The sequence below is a fragment of the Lepisosteus oculatus genome, chromosome 14, assembly GCF_040954835.1.
Source record: "Lepisosteus oculatus isolate fLepOcu1 chromosome 14, fLepOcu1.hap2, whole genome shotgun sequence".
Lineage (NCBI taxonomy): Eukaryota > Metazoa > Chordata > Actinopteri > Semionotiformes > Lepisosteidae > Lepisosteus > Lepisosteus oculatus.
The window spans coordinates 16,775,070-16,780,069 of record NC_090709.1 but is presented as its reverse complement, the minus strand read 5'-3'; the positions used below and the strand labels follow the sequence as shown (position 1 = coordinate 16,780,069).

General features: G+C 52.3%; 6 non-coding genes and 3 pseudogenes across 6 annotated transcripts; all 9 read left to right on the top strand.

Moving 5' to 3' along the window:
* Positions 1 to 5,000, top strand: part of LOC138242774 (zinc finger and SCAN domain-containing protein 2-like) — a 587,776-nt pseudogene that overhangs the window by 166,964 nt on the left and 415,812 nt on the right.
* LOC138216295 (5S ribosomal RNA) lies at positions 290 to 408 on the top strand. The gene has a single exon (XR_011180006.1). It is a non-coding gene; the product is annotated as a 5S ribosomal RNA (ribosomal RNA).
* Positions 944 to 1,062, top strand: LOC138216695 (5S ribosomal RNA). The gene has a single exon (XR_011180407.1). It is a non-coding gene; the product is annotated as a 5S ribosomal RNA (ribosomal RNA).
* LOC138219064 (5S ribosomal RNA) lies at positions 1,600 to 1,708 on the top strand (annotated as a pseudogene).
* LOC138245042 (5S ribosomal RNA) lies at positions 2,246 to 2,364 on the top strand. Its single transcript, XR_011193658.1, has one exon. It is a non-coding gene; the product is annotated as a 5S ribosomal RNA (ribosomal RNA).
* Positions 2,902 to 3,020, top strand: LOC138245522 (5S ribosomal RNA). The gene has a single exon (XR_011194132.1). It is a non-coding gene; the product is annotated as a 5S ribosomal RNA (ribosomal RNA).
* LOC138218249 (5S ribosomal RNA) lies at positions 3,558 to 3,676 on the top strand (annotated as a pseudogene).
* LOC138216291 (5S ribosomal RNA) lies at positions 4,214 to 4,332 on the top strand. The gene has a single exon (XR_011180002.1). It is a non-coding gene; the product is annotated as a 5S ribosomal RNA (ribosomal RNA).
* Positions 4,870 to 4,988, top strand: LOC138217487 (5S ribosomal RNA). The gene has a single exon (XR_011181199.1). It is a non-coding gene; the product is annotated as a 5S ribosomal RNA (ribosomal RNA).

Here is a 5,000-nt window from a genome sequence, read left to right as displayed (position 1 = left end):
GAGTTGCGTTTTTCAGAATTGTATTGAGATCGTTTTCCACAGAGCTCAGATGTCAAAGCACAGCAGCAGCTCTCCACAGCGATCCTCTATAGCGCCCTTTCTCCCGCAGCTCCGTCCTCATTGGAAGGAAGCAAGAGTGAAAGGCTGAAGTGAAATAGAGCGGGGACGAAGGCAGTGAAGAGAGAGAACGTGGGAAGAAGAGAAAAACGCAAGGGAAAAAGAGCAGCGTCGTAAAAGAGGTGACGGAGCTGTCCTCTCAATAAGAAGGGTGCCAGCGAGCCTTGCTCTTGCTTACGGCCACACCCCCTTGAGCACGCCTGATCTCGTCTGATCTCGGACGCTAAACAGGGATGGGCCTGGTTAGTACTTGGATGGGAGACCGCCTGGGAATACCAGGTGCTGTAAGCTTTTAAGCGCAGGAGGCGCCCTATCCCCGCTCGCTCGCTCATTCCCCTGTTCACACGTGCAGTGCGGCTTGTCCGTCTGTTTATTTGTCAGCTTTGGCGAGACGCGGGTGCTTGTGTATTAGCGTGAGCGTTTTTTATTCTGATCATGAACAGTTTTACAAGTCCGCAAAGGATCGAGGAAAGGTTTATCGCCAGCTGAAAAGTGACACAGCGCTTCGGCTGTGGAGACTTGTTCGGCTGGCGTTCGGAGAGTCGCGTTTTTCAGAATTGTATTGAGATCGTTTTCCACAGAGCTCAGATGTCAAAGCACAGCAGCAGCTCTCCACAGCGATCCTCTATAGCGCCCTTTCTCCCGCAGCTCCGTCCTCATTGGAAGGAAGCAAGAGTGAAAGGCTGAAGTGAAATAGAGCGGGGACGAAGGCAGTGAAGAGAGAACGTGGGAAGAAGAGAAAAACGCAAGGGAAAAAAAGCAGCGTCGTAAAAGAGGTGACGGAGCTGTCCTCTCAATAAGAAGGGTGCCAGCGAGCCTTGCTCTCGCTTACGGCCACACCCCCTTGAGCACGCCCGATCTCGTCTGATCTCGGAAGCTAAACAGGGATGGGCCTGGTTAGTACTTGGATTGGAGACCGCCTGGGAATACCAGGTGCTGTAAGCTTTTAAGCGCAGGAGGCGCCCTATCTCCGCTCGCTCGCTCATTCCCCTGTTCACACGTGCAGTGCGGCTTGTCCGTCTGTTTATTTGTCAGCTTTGGCGAGACACGGGTGCTTGTGTATTAGCGTGAGCGTTTTTTATTCTGATCAGGAACAGTTTAACAAGTCCGCAAAGGATCGAGGAAAGGTTTATCGCCAGCTGAAAAGAGACACAGCGCTTCGGCTGTGGAGACTTGTTCGGCTGGCGTTCGGAGAGTCGCGTTTTTCAGAATTGTATTGAGATCGTTTTCCACAGAGCTCAGATGTCAAAGCACAGCAGCAGCTCTCCACAGCGATCCTCTATAGCGCCCTTTCTCCCGCAGCTCCGTCCTCATTGGAAGGAAGCAAGAGTGAAAGGCTGAAGTGAAATAGAGCGGGGACGAAGGCAGTGAAGAGAGAGAACGTGGGAAGAAGAGAAAAACGCAAGGGAAAAAAAGCAGCGTCGTAAAAGAGGTGACGGAGCTGTCCTCTCAATAAGAAGGGTGCCAGCGAGCCTTGCTCTCGCTTATGGCCACACCCCCTTGAGCACGCCTGATCTCGGAAGCTAAACAGGGATGGGCTTGGTTAGTACTTGGATGGGGGACCGCCTGGGAATACCAGGTGCTGTAAGCTTTTAAGCGCAGGAGGCGCCCTATCCCCGCTCGCTCGCTCATTCCCCTGTTCATACGTGCAGTGCGGCTTGTCCGTCTGTTTATTTGTCAGCTTTGGCGAGACACGGGTGCTTGTGTATTAGCGTGAGCGTTTTTTATTCTGATCAGGAACAGTTTAACAAGTCCGCAAAGGATCGAGGAAAGGTTTATCGCCAGCTGAAAAGAGACACAGCGCTTCGGCTGTGGAGACTTGTTCGGCTGGCGTTCGGAGAGTCGCGTTTTTCAGAATTGTATTGAGATCGTTTTCCACAGAGCTCAGATGTCAAAGCACAGCAGCAGCTCTCCACAGCGATCCTCTATAGCGCCCTTTCTCCCGCAGCTCCGTCCTCATTGGAAGGAAGCAAGAGTGAAAGGCTGAAGTGAAATAGAGCGGGGACGAAGGCAGTGAAGAGAGAGAACGTGGGAAGAAGAGAAAAACGCAAGGGAAATAGAGCAGTGTCGTAAAAGAGGTGACGGAGCTGTCCTCTCAATAAGAAGGGTGCCAGCGAGCCTTGCTCTCGCTTACGGCCACACCCCCTTGAGCACGCCTGATCTCGTCTGATCTCGGAAGCTAAACAGGGATGGGCCTGGTTAGTACTTGGATGGGAGACCGCCTGGGAGTACCAGGTGCTGTAAGCTTTTAAGCGCAGGAGGCGCCCTATCCCCGCTCGCTCGCTCATTCCCCTGTTCACACGTGCAGTGCGGCTTGTCCGTCTGTTTATTTGTCAGCTTTGGTGAGACACGGGTGCTTGTGTATTAGCGTGAGCGTTTTTTATTCTGATCAGGAACAGTTTTACAAGTCCGCAAAGGATCGAGGAAAGGTTTATCGCCAGCTGAAAAGAGACACAGCGCTTCGGCTGTGGAGACTTGTTCGGCTGGCGTTCGGAGAGTCGCGTTTTTCAGAATTGTATTGAGATCGTTTTCCACAGAGCTCAGATGTCAAAGCACAGCAGCAGCTCTCCACAGCGATCCTCTATAGCGCCCTTTCTCCCGCAGCTCCGTCCTCATTGGAAGGAAGCAAGAGTGAAAGGCTGAAGTGAAATAGAGCGGGGATGAAGGCAGTGAAGAGAGAGAACGTGGGAAGAAGAGAAAAACGCAAAGGAAAAAAAGCAGCGTCGTAAAAGACGTGACGGAGCTGTCCTCTCAATAAGAAGGGTGCCAGCGAGCCTTGCGCTCGCTTACGGCCACACCCTCTTGAGCACGCCTGATCTCGTCTGATCTCGGAAGCTAAACAGGGATGGGCCTGGTTAGTACTTGGATGGGAGACCGCCTGGGAATACCAGGTGCTGTAAGCTTTTAAGCGCAGGAGGCGCCCTATCCCTGCTCGCTCGCTCATTCCCCTGTTCACACGTGCAGTGCAGCTTGTCCGTCTGTTTATTTGTCAGCTTTGGCGAGACACGGGTGCTTGTGTATTAGCGTGAGCGTTTTTTATTCTGATCAGGAACAGTTTTACAAGTCCGCAAAGGATCGAGGAAAGGTTTATCGCCAGCTGAAAAGAGACACAGCGCTTCGGCTGTGGAGACTTGTTCGGCTGGCGTTCGGAGAGTCGCGTTTTTCAGAATTGTATTGAGATCGTTTTCCACAGAGCTCAGATGTCAAAGCACAGCAGCAGCTCTCCACAGCGATCCTCTATAGCGCCCTTTCTCCCGCAGCTCCGTTATCATTGGAAGGAAGCAAGAGTGAAAGGCTGAAGTGAAATAGAGCGGGGACGAAGGCAGTGAAGAGAGAGAACGTGGGAAGAAGAGAAAAACGCAAGGGAAAAAGAGCAGCATCGTAAAAGAGGTGACGGAGCTGTCCTCTCAATAAGAGGGGTGCCAGCGAGTCTTGCTCTCGCTTACGGCCACACCCCCTTGAGCACGCCTGATCTTGTCTGATCTTGGAAGCTAAACAGGGATGGGCCTGGTTAGTACTTGGATGGGAGACCGCCTGGGAATGCCAGGTGCTGTAAGCTTTTAAGCGCAGGAGGCGCCCTATCCCCGCTCGCTCGCTCATTCCCCTGTTCACACGTGCAGTGCGGCTTGTCCGTCTGTTTATTTGTCAGCTTTGGCGAGACACGGGTGCTTGTGTATTAGCGTGAGCGTTTTTTATTCTGATCAGGAACAGTTTTACAAGTCCGCAAAGGATCGAAGAAAGGTTTATCGCCAGCTGAAAAGAGACACAGCGCTTCGGCTGTGGAGACTTGTTCGGCTGGCGTTCGGAGAGTCGCGTTTTTCAGAATTGTATTGAGATCGTTTTCCACAGAGCTCAGATGTCAAAGCACAGCAGCAGCTCTCCACAGCGATCCTCTATAGCGCCCTTTCTCCCGCAGCTCCGTCCTCATTGGAAGGAAGCAAGAGTGAAAGGCTGAAGTGAAATAGAGCGGGGACGAAGGCAGTGAAGAGAGAGAACGTGGGAAGAAGAGAAAAACGCAAGGGAAAAAAAGCAGCGTCGTAAAAGAGGTGACGGAGCTGTCCTCTCAATAAGAAGGGTGCCAGCGAGCCTTGCTCTCGTTTACGGCCACACCCCCTTGAGCACGCCTGATTTCGTCTGATCTCGGAAGCTAAACAAGGATGGGCCTGGTTAGTACTTGGATGGGAGACCGCCTGGGAATACCAGGTGCTGTAAGCTTTTAAGCGCAGGAGGCGCCCTATCCCCGCTAGCTCGCTCATTCCCCTGTTCACACGTGCAGTGTGGCTTGTCCGTCTGTTTATTTGTCAGCTTTGGCGAGACACTGGTGCTTGTGTATTAGCGTGAGCGTTTTTTATTCTGATCAGGAACAGTTTTACAAGTCCGCAAAGGATCGAAGAAAGGTTTATCGCCAGCTGAAAAGAGACACAGCGCTTCGGCTGTGGAGACTTGTTCGGCTGGCGTTCGGAGAGTCGCGTTTTTCAGAATTGTATTGAGATCGTTTTCCACAGAGCTCAGATGTCAAAGCACAGCAGCAGCTCTCCACAGCGATCCTCTATAGCGCCCTTTCTCCCGCAGCTCCGTCCTCATTGGAAGGAAGCAAGAGTGAAAGGCTGAAGTGAAATAGAGCGGGGTCGAAGGCAGTGAAGAGAGAGAACGTGGGAAGAAGAGAAAAATGCAAGGGAAAAAAAGCAGCGTCGTAAAAGAGGTGACGGAGCTGTCCTCTCAATAAGAAGGGTGCCAGCGAGCCTTGCTCTCGCTTACGGCCACAACCCCTTGAGCACGCCTGATCTCGTCTGATCTCGGAAGCTAAACAGGGATGGGCCTGGTTAGTACTTGGATGGGAGACCGCCTGGGAATACCAGGTGCTGTAAGCTTTTAAGCGCAGG